This window comes from Peromyscus maniculatus, chromosome 12, assembly GCF_049852395.1.
Source record: "Peromyscus maniculatus bairdii isolate BWxNUB_F1_BW_parent chromosome 12, HU_Pman_BW_mat_3.1, whole genome shotgun sequence".
Taxonomy (NCBI): Eukaryota; Metazoa; Chordata; class Mammalia; order Rodentia; family Cricetidae; genus Peromyscus; species Peromyscus maniculatus.
Window position 1 is genome coordinate 1,597,589 of NC_134863.1, and position 11,165 is coordinate 1,608,753.

The following is an 11,165-nucleotide window of genomic DNA, read 5'->3' on the forward strand; positions in this document are numbered from 1 at the left end:
GGAAGATTGGATTAGAGAAACAATTAATGTTGAGGTTGATGAGCATGATACGTGGGTAGGAGAAGTAATTTCAAAAGGTTTGAGGAGTGTTAGATGTTTTGGGTGTGGAAAGCAAGGACATTTTAAAAGGGACTGTAAACAGGTCAATCCTAGAAGCAATGTTTCTTCAAGGAACAATGGCAACAGAATGCCCCTTCCTTCTGGAGTATGCAGAAGGTGTGGTAAGGGAAAACACTGGACCAACGAATGTAGATCAACAAAGGACAGACAGGGTAATCCTTTGCCTCAGTTTTCGGGAAACTCCCGGAGGGGCCTCATGCAGGCCCCCATAGCAAAACCAGTTCAAACCTTTCCTGCAGCTGTAGAGGAAATCCCTGCTCTGAGCGATTAAATAACCAAATGACTATTGGAATAAATCAGGCTGGTCAGGATGATGAAAAAGAGAGAATAGAAAATTCAGGAGAAAACATAAAGAAAATTTTTTGGCAAACTTCTATTAATGAACAGAGACCAAAATTAACGATAAAAATAAATGGTGTTTTGTTGTCTGGTCTGGTAGACACAGGTGCGGACATTACCATAATTGCACCAGAATTTTGGCATCCAGCTTGGCCTCTGCAGGAGGTAAACGTTCAACTGTTAGGAATTGGGACATTATCTGGAGTGAAACAGAGTGCAAGATGGCTCGAATGTATAGGTCCAGAAGGACAGAGAGGAAAATTAAAACCATATGTCGCTAACATAGCTATGAACCTGTGGGGTCGAGACTTGTTGCAACAATGGAATACTCAGATTAAAATCCCTCCAATCTCAGAAACAAATCATAAACTAGCACATGTTTCTGAGAGAAATATTAGAAGGCATTATTTTGAGTGGTCACCAGCCATCCATATTATACAGGAACAGGGCACAACAACTGATAATCTTCCAAAAATACCAACAGCTCTACCTTTAAAATGGTTAACAGACAAGCCTGTATGGGTTCAGCAATGGCCTTTAACAACAGAGAAACTCCAGGCTTTAGAAGAGCTGGTAGAAGAACAGTTAAATGCTCAGCATATTGAACAGTCAACCAGCCCTTGGAATTCTCCTGTATTTGTTATTAAAAAGAAATCTGGTAAATGGAGAATGGTAACAGACCTTAGAGCAATTAACAAAGTAATTCAGCCGATGGGCTCTCTACAATCTGGAATTCCTTTGCCTACTCTGTTACCAAAAGGATGGCCTCTCATAGTTATTGATTTAAAAGACTGTTTCTTTTCAATACCCTTACAAGAAAAGGACAAAGAAAGATTTGCTTTCACAGTGCCTACTTATAATAATTCTCAACCGGTTAAAAGATTTCAATGGAGGGTCCTCCCACAGGGAATGTTAAATAGCCCAACTCTGTGCCAATATTTTGTACAACAGCCATTGGAAGTGATACGTAAAAAATTTCCTAAATCTATAATTTATCATTATATGGATGATATTTTACTAGCTGACTCAAATGCAGATACTTTAGAAAGAATGTTTGAAGAAGTAAAGAAAATTTTGCCTTGCTGGGGATTACAAATTGCTCCTGAAAAAATACAAAGAGGAGATTCTATTAATTATTTAGGATATAAAATAGAGCTACAAAAAATTAGACCCCAAAAGGTGCAAATTAGGAGAGATAGACTACAGACTCTTAATGACTTTCAAAGATTATTTGGAGATATTTCTCATCTACGAACTATTGTTGGGGTAAAAAATGATGAACTGACTAATTTGTTCAAAACCTTAGAAGGTGACAAGGACTTAAATAGTCCAAGAGAATTATCACCTGAAGCTGAGAAAGAATTGGCCTTGGTAGAAAAGAAAGTACATGAAGGGCACGTGGATCGTATTGATCCAAAGCTGGATTGCATTTTGGTTATTTTACCCTCTAGGCATTCCCCTACTGGAATATTAATGCAGAGGGAAGATATTATATTGGAATGGATATTTTTACCAAATAAACCAAATAAAAAATTAAAAACTTATGGGGAAAAAATCTCTGACTTGATTTGGAAAGGAAAATTGAGACTTCGTCAATTAGCAGGAATAGACCCAGCAGAAATTGTCGTACCTTTAACTAAGGAGGACATTGAAAAATTATGGACAGAAAGTGAACCTTGGCAAAGAGCTTGCAGTAATTTTTTGGGAGAAATTAACAGCAAATATCCCAAAAGCAACAGAATTGATTTTATAAAGAGAGCTGATTGGATCTTGCCTCGAATTGTACAGCAAAAACCCATATCTGGAGTTCGTACATTTTATACAGATGCCAACAAACAAGGAAAGGCAGGTTACAAATCAGAAAATTTAAGTAAAGTGGTACAAAGTCCTTATAATTCAGTGCAAAAATCAGAATTGTATGCTATTCTGTTGGTATTAATGGATTTTTCAGAACCTCTCAACATAGTAACTGACTCTCAGTATGCTGAAAGAGTGGTATTACATATTGAGACTGCAGAATTTATCCCTGATGCTTCAGAATTAACTTCACTATTTATTCAATTACAAGATACAATCAGGAAAAGGAGTCATCCTTTATATATAACTCACATCCGATCTCATACTGGTCTGCCAGGCCCTCTAGCACAAGGCAATGATGAGATTGATAAATTATTGATAGGAAATGTGCTGGAGGCCTCAGAATTTCATAAAAAACATCATGTCAATAGTAAAGGTTTAAAAAAGGATTTTCCCATAACCTGGCAACAAGCCAAAGAAATAGTAAAGAAATGTCCTACTTGTTCCTTCTATAATCAAACACCATTACCAGCAGGATGTAACCCAAAGGGTACTCAGAGGAATGAAATCTGGCAGATGGACGTGTTTCACTTTGCAGAATTTGGAAAACTGAAATATGTACACCACACTATCGATACTTATTCAGGATTTCAATGGGCAACTGCTCTGAGTTCTGAAAAAGCTGATTCTGTAATCACTCATTTGCTAGAAGTTATGGCCATTATGGGTATACCTGCACAAATCAAAACTGACAATGCTCCATCATATGTCTCTGTTAAAATGAAACAGTTTTTTGCTTATTACAATATAAAGCATATTACAGGTATACCACATAATCCTACAGGTCAAGCAGTTATAGAAAGATCAAACAGAACTCTAAAGGATATGCTAAATAAACAGAAAGGAGTAACAAAAACCCCCAGAAATAGACTGCATAATGCTCTATTAACTTTGAATTTTCTGAATGCCAATGAGAAAGGAACAACAGCTGCAGAGAGACATTGGGTAATAGAAAAAACTACAGAATTAAATCAACCTATATACTTTAAGGATGTGCTGACCTCAGAATGGAAGCCAGGGTATGTATTACGTTGGGGACGAGGTTTTGCTTTTGTTTCTATAGGAGAAGATAAGCTGTGGGTACCATCAAAATTGATAAAGGTTCGATTTGAACAAGAGAAACCTCTTAATTAGAGGAGGTGATAGTTTATCAACCAGCATGAACATCCAATTTAAACTAACTTGTACCTGTAACACATGTCTTTTCATTTAATCAGATAATAACTTGCCAAAAAGGAACATCCCCAAAATTAGTCTTGGGGGAAGGTTTTTGTTTTTGTCTTTTAGGAGAATGAAGGTTAAGGAATCTGAAGGACACAAGACAAATGAGACAACTGAAGAAAAGGGACAAATCATCTATCCCAGGAAACAGAGTATATGGGAGTATATGGCATATGGGTATATATTATCTAAAAAAATTTATGTCTTCTTAAATGTTTGTTTCTGCTTTTCTCTAAAGATTTAACACTATTGGTTTTCTAATAGTCCCAGTTCAATTAAAATTTAAAGCTGACTTTGGAGTTGGAGAATGGCTCTCTCCTTCTTTAAACTCAAGCATGTTGTTAAAATGAAAATACAAACTCCCTGTATCATGACAGAATAAAAGAGCCATTTTCTGCTATGGGACAGGACAAAAGCCAAATTAATTAAGGGACTATTCTATTACTAATCTCAACTCTTTGATTCTATTCTGATTCTTTAAACTTTTCTTAAAGTATAAATTTTATATCAAAATTTACAAGATTAATATATATATACATTTTAAACTTTGTTAAGATATGAATGGTCATATAGAGTACTAACTAATTCTAGAAAAAAGGCTTCAGTTAGCTGCATATATATGTCTTTGTGTTCGAGTCTCTTATCAGTTTTCTGCAGGAAATCACGGCCAGGCCTAACATCAACTGAAATCTCCAGGAAGAAGATGGGGCCCCACAACAACAACAACAACAACAATTCCACGTGGAGAATAATAATATCACTAAACTGACAAACATCATCTACAGATCAGCTTTGAACTACAAGGTGCTCAGAGCAATTTTGAGATGACTAGCTGAGATGATCCAGTCTCAAAGACTACTTGAATAAGGACTTGAGATAAACCCTGAACTTTGGCTTTATACACAGACTGGATAATAATGAAGGATATAGTTACCTTTCCTAGAATTTGACAATTAACCTAAATTTTTCTTTCAGGATAAAGATAACTTCACCCATACCCAGCAGGAAGCAATTTTAAGAATATGACACCCACATTGCCAAAGAAGTGGTGTGGGGCGGGTGGTTTTTTGGTTCTTTTAATGGGTTTTGGGTCTGGGATAATTTTCATTGTTTAGGGGGGTTGGTTACAAGTTGTTGTCAAGGGTTAGGAAAAAGGATAAGCAAAGGAGATTAGATTTAAGGTTCTTGTTTATAAAAAAAAAAAAAAAAAAAAAAAAAAAAAAAAAAAAAAAAAAAAAAAAAAAAGAAAGAAAGAAAAGAAAAAGACAATTACTAGTTTTAAATACTTTACATTATTACCAACTATTAGGATATAAAGAAATGAAAGTTAGTAGTTAGACATTACAATAGAAATTGTAGTCATATTAGATATGTTTTAAAAATTGAGCAGATATATTTTAGACAGGTCATCTTCAAACCCTTCAGAGATCTAACGAATATGGCATTTAAAATATTTTAATAACTTAGAAATTTTTCTTTTTTGAGACATGTCAGCTCCTGGCAGTACCAATCTACTTCAGAGAAAATATGGGCATTGAAGAAACTGCATATGGAGTTAATTTTCATTGTGGCAAAAGTTAGCCACTGGACAACAAAGTATCCTCAAATCAACAGGACAAAATGGACAGACAGAACACGAAACAAAGGACTACCGATTCCTGCCAAAACAAGTATGGTTATGGCTTTATCAGAAGGCATCTTCTGAGGCCAGGACAATATGGCACCATCCCTGAAGTGGCCTTCACAATCTGGAAAAGGTACAGTGCCCTTTTCTTTGAAGGCAGCTGAACAGGCAGTGGGCCGATGGCTTCTGTTGTGCAATGGAACAGCAACTGAAAGCTCACGCCTCTCAATAGTAGACTGGCATTTAATAGAGGGATGTGGAGAAGGGCATGCTTAGATGAAGCCATATATACACAGCCAAGAAGAATGGACAGCTGAATTCAAAAACCATCAACAATTTCCAGAATTTAAAATCCTGAATCATGACATGACACTAGTGGAATTCAGGTGTTTCTGGTACATGGACTGCTCTCACCCAGTGTGAGGTTGAACTGTTGACCTTGTGTACAACCTACTTCACAAATGAGTCTGTCAGATACCATAAGCCTATAGGCTGAAGATGATGCCCCAACACTGTGGAGAAACCTCAGGTGACTGTCCAGGCAGCTGGCTGTTTCTGTCAACTCACAAAATTTTTGGAAGTTGCTTTTGTGCACTTCCTGTTTTTATTTTTGTTAGCTAATATTATTTCCTTCTTGGGTCTCTGAGGGAGTTGAAGATTAGTTAGTTATAGTTGAAGATTAATTAGGATAGAAAGTGAATTAGATACATTTTGGACTTACTAAAATAGGATAGATAAGGGAATTATTTTCTCTGATTTGTCAAATACAAATGGACTAGACATCGTTTAGGTATTTGTTACTTGTATATATTGTATATAGTTATTGTACTTTTGTATATAGTTTTTCTTTTGTTAGTTATAACCTTTTGCCTTTTTTCTTTTTATTAAAATAGAAAAGGGGAAATGTGGTGATATTTTATTTGTACTGAAATGTTATTTTAATTTTATGTTAATAAATAAAGTTGCCCTGGGGTCAGAGCTATTAGAGCCATAGTGAGAGCGTGGTGGTTAGAAGAGCTAGGTAGATTTCTGTGTGTTCAGGGATACAGCCAGTATTGGAGACATACGCCTTTAAGACCTGGAGGGCGGTACTTACAGGCAGTGATGAGGCAGTCATGTGGTTGGGTTTACAACCAATGAGAAGGCAGAACAGAAAGATTATTTAAACAGGGACACAGGAAGTACCTCCCTCTCTCGGGGAAGCTAGGAGCACTGCAGGAGGTAAGATTTTATCTCTGAGCTCTGACCTCTCGGCTTTTCTCTTTTACCTTGGCTCTGTGTTTCTTATTTTAATAATACGATTGGTTACATCTACATCCCTGCATAAGTCCCAGGTTTCAAACAGCTAACTCATGCAACGAGCCCAGGACCTGGTACCACTGCCTAGATGCCTCCCAAACAGATCAAGCCAATCGACTGTCTCACCTATTCAGAGGGCCTGATCCAGTTGGGGGCCCCTCAGCCTTTGGTTCATAGTTCATGTGTTTCCATTTGTTTGGTTATTTGTCCCTGTGCTTTATCCAACCTTGGTTTCAACAATTCTCGATCATATAAACCCTCCTCTTTCTCACTAATTAGACTCCCAGCGCTCCACCCAGGGCCTAGGCGTGGATGTCTGCATCCAGATTCCTCAGTCCGTGGATGGGTTTCTGGCACAACTATTAGGGTGTTTGGCCATCCCATCACCAGAGTAGGTCAGTTTGGGCTGTCTCTAGACCATTGCCAGCAGTCTTTTGTGGGGGTATCTTTGTGGATTTCTGTCATACCACAAGAGCACTTGCTCAGCTATGTTTATATCAGCATTGTTTGTAATAGCCAAAACCTGGAAACAACCTAGATGCCCTTCAACTGAAGAATGGATAAATAAATTGTGGTACATATACACAATGGAGTACTACTCAGCAGAGAAAAACAATGACATCATGAAGTTTGCAGGCAAATGGATGAATCTAGAAAAAATCATCCTGAGTGAGGTAACCCAGACTCAGAAAGATAAACATGGTATGTATTCACTCATAGGAGGATACTCGATGTGGAACGAGGATGACTGGACTGCTACTCACATCACCAGTGAGGCTACCTGGAAAACAGGACCCCAAGAAAGACACGGAGAAATGGATAAGATCTACACGAACAGCCTGGACATGAGTGGGAGCAATGAAGGGCAAGGGTCGAGGGAAAGAGAACGGGAGATCCTACCTGGATCAGGAAAAGAGGGGGAGAACAAGGAATAGGAGACCATGGTAAATGAAGACCATATGAGAAAAGGAAGAAACAAAGAGCTAAAGAGGCCCACATAAATCTTTTTTAATTCTTAATACAGTTAGTTTGTCATTGTGAGGAAGTCAAGGAAGCAGGAATTTGAAGCCATCAGTCATATTACATCCTCAGCTAAGAGCAGGGAGCAACTTAACTCGTGCATCTAATACTTGGTTCTCTTTTCTTTTCCTTTAGTACTGGGCCTAACCCATGAAACAAAGCCACCCACACTCAAGGTAAGTTTCTTTCACTTCAAACAACCTAATTTTAAAAGCCCTCATAGGCATGCCCATCAGATAGCCTAATCTAGATAATTCCTCATTTAGACTCCTTCCCAGGTGATTCTACATTGTGTCAAGCTACATCACAACAATTATGATAAAAAAGGGCTGGACATGGTTGCATACATTTCCAAATACGTAACAAAAGCGACTTACCGGAGAATAGCTTCATCATCAATAAATGTAAGACTATGGATTTGAACAGAAATTTCTCAATAGAAGAAATAAAAATAGTTAATAAGTATCTCAAAAAAATGTCAGCATCCTTAGCAGTTAGGGAAATGTGAGTTAAAACAGCTTTCATGGGCCGGGCGGTGGTGGTGCACACCTTTAATCCCAGTACTTGGGAGGCAGAGGCAGGCGGATCTTTTTGAGTTCGAGGCCAGCCTGGGTTACAGAGTGAGATCCAGGAAAGGCGCAAAGCTACACAAAGAAACCCTGTCTCGAAAAACCAAAAAAAAAAAAAACAAACAAACAAACAGCTTTCAGATTTTGTTTTCACCCCAGTTAAAATGCTAAGATCAACAAAATAACTGACAACAAATGCTGGAGAGGATGTAGGGAAGGAAGAACCCTCATTCGCTTTTAGTGGGAATATAGATTGGTGCAGTCACTCTGGTAATTAGTGTGGCAAAGTCCCAAAAAGCTGAAAATAAATCCACATATGACCCAGCAATTACACTCCTTAGTATCCGATGAAAGGACTCAATATCATCCTCCGCAGATACTTGCTCAAGTAATGTTCATTAGTGCCCTATTCACAATAGCCAGGAAAAGGAAACAACCTAAATGTACTTCAACAGATGAATGCATAATGAAAACATGGTACATATACACAGGTGAATACTATTCAGCTTTAAGAAAAAATGAAATCATCATATTTATAGATAAATGGATGGAAATAGAAAAAAATTATATTACAGACTTAGAAAGACAAATGTCTCATCTTCTCTCTTATCTGCTGTTCCCAGCTCCAAACCTTTAGATGGGAGTATATAACTTGGAGTAACTGCAAACCCAGGAAACTACAAAGGGACCCTGGGGATGTGGAACTAGGGAGGAAAGTATCAGGATACAGGACTAAAGGGAACATGGAAGAAAGTGGGAGGGGGGACTTAGTAGGGGAGAGGAAAGGGAGGTCCATACAGCAATGCTCCCCTTAAGAGCCACAGAGTATCAAAACTCCCAGTACCCAGCACAGGAAAGCTTCATTCTAGTTGTTGGTCCAAGTAGTCCAACTGACTTCCTGAACAAAATAAGCTGTTACTGATGCCCTTGCTTGCCATTTGGAAGTGAGCGTAAGTTCCTATTGCTGAAGACAAGACACAGGACTTGGAAAATTAATACCGGAGTTATTATGCAAGCTGTCAAGGGAGGGAAGAAAGTAATATTTCTATTTAACTGTAATGCCTATGAATCACAATGATCAGCATGGCAAGATGTCCCTAAAAGTGCAATAGTGTTACTCATAACTGAACAGTAACTAATAAATGTCTAATCGGACTCAAAAGTCAGCTCAATAGAAGGAAAACCATTCTTGGTACTAGAAATCTAGCTAACTGTCCAAGGCTAGTGGATCTTATAGGAAAGCCTACTACTGCCACTTCTTAGACCAGCATAATTCCTAACTGCACTCTAAAACTTAGCCTTATACTCACAGATAATGTAGGTCTCTTCCCAGATCAAAGAATTTTCTCTTTGTAGAAAACACATAGGATACAGAAAACAACAACTGGCCATGGTACAAACATGTGACTGTGAAAATCCAGCTGCAACAGATAAATATGCAACATAACCCTGCACCTAGGGCTTAGGGAGCATCATTGAAGAGAGGGGAGAAAGACTGTACAAGCCAGAGGACCAGGAAAGGTGTGGGGAGATTGAGTCTCCTTAGAAATGACAGGGAAGCTTCACCCATGATACTCAACAAAATAGCTGCCTAAGTAAGACATGAATAACAACAACACTGGTGGACCTTCTAACGTAAAAGGAGAAATTTCATGGTATCCCACCCCAAGACAAAGAACTACAGTCAACGAATGACTCCTCAGAGAGGGAACATTAGTATCTCCCAGGGATGAGCTCCCTTACCAGTTATCTAACACAAAGTGGTCAGCCCTGAAATAGTATACATACAAACAACACCAAAGGGACTCAGCAGGTTGGACTTATATATTTATTCAGATATATGTACAACTTCTGTATGTAACAACAATAATCAAAGAAAAAGAGACCATCAGTTTGAGAGGGAGAGGAAGATACAGGATGAGTTGGAGGGAGGAAATAGGGAGAAAGTGATGTAATTAAATCTTAATTATAATTTAAAGATTGTAAACAAAATAAAAATATATAAAGCAGGGAAAAAGAAAAGGAAAAACTCAGTTAAGAATAAGAATCAAAAGAAAATTCCCAGAAAATATGGGTTATTAAATGAAAATCTCAGTGAAGGGCTTAAGATACCTCTCTTATGAGTTACTGATCAAGAAGTTCTATGGGAGTTCTTTTTCCTCCTTAGCCTGTTAGCCACCAGGTCAAGAGGGGAAAGAGGCAGATGGAGCCAGAGAAAGCTTTGGCAGCCTATGAACATGAATGGAGACAGTCCTCCAGGAGACAGATTTTGGTGAATCAGCTTTATTTTATTCCAAAGTATAAGGAATATATAGGATTGAGGAGCCTGAGGACAAACCCTAACTCATTCATTAAGTGGCACAATACTATCACAAGACTTAGTCTGTGGCAGTAGGATCCTATAGCAGAGCTCCTAGCACAAGTCTTCTCAGCAGGGATCTGTGCCAAGGGTCAAGCTAAAGATGAATCAGGCATCTGGTTTAGAGACAGGCATCTGGTTTAGAGTTAGCATTCAGATAAGGTCAGTCCTCCAGGCCCAGGGACATCCTCCAGATAAGGGCAGGTAGAGAGCTGGAAGCTTTGCTGGAGGGAGGGAGCTCCGTGTTGCAGAGCTTATTGAGATAAGCTGCTACGCACCGGGGAGGTTGCGACCTCTGACCAGCCAGCCATGTCTTCCAACAGTCCCCAGAAGCATCCAAAACAACACAGTCTATTGCCATTGCTCTTGGTTGCTGACCATAATTCAAATGGTAAGATCCTGTAGCTAAAGATATTGGTTACATTGGATGCACACAGATAAATCAATCTCAGACTAGCCAGAAAACTCCTTCCTTGATGGTTAACTATTATCACACCAGGTGTCATATAAGCTGCTAGGGGAGAAAAGATACCAATATTCTTTTCTAGCAGTGGGTCCTGCATACTACAATACTGACCTGTTTGGTAAGATGTGATAACTAGTTCAATAGTGATATGATGGTTATGGGAATAATCAATAGCTTTTTGACCAGATATAGATCTGCTCCATAGGAGACATTACTATAAATCTAGTCAAAACCATTACTATAAACCTAGTCAAAACCATTACTATAAACCTAGTCAAAAGGCCATGAGCT

At 38.4% G+C, this 11,165-nt stretch overlaps 1 long non-coding RNA gene across 1 annotated transcript in view; it reads left to right on the forward strand.

Moving 5' to 3' along the window:
• LOC121821549 (uncharacterized) overlaps positions 1 to 7,656 on the forward strand; it is a 36,704-nt gene extending 29,048 nt beyond the window's left edge. The window contains exon 3 of the long non-coding RNA XR_013043621.1: positions 7,616 to 7,656. This is a non-coding gene — a long non-coding RNA (uncharacterized LOC121821549). The remainder of the gene's footprint in view (positions 1 to 7,615) is intronic.
• The last annotated feature ends 3,509 nt before the right edge of the window (positions 7,657 to 11,165 follow it).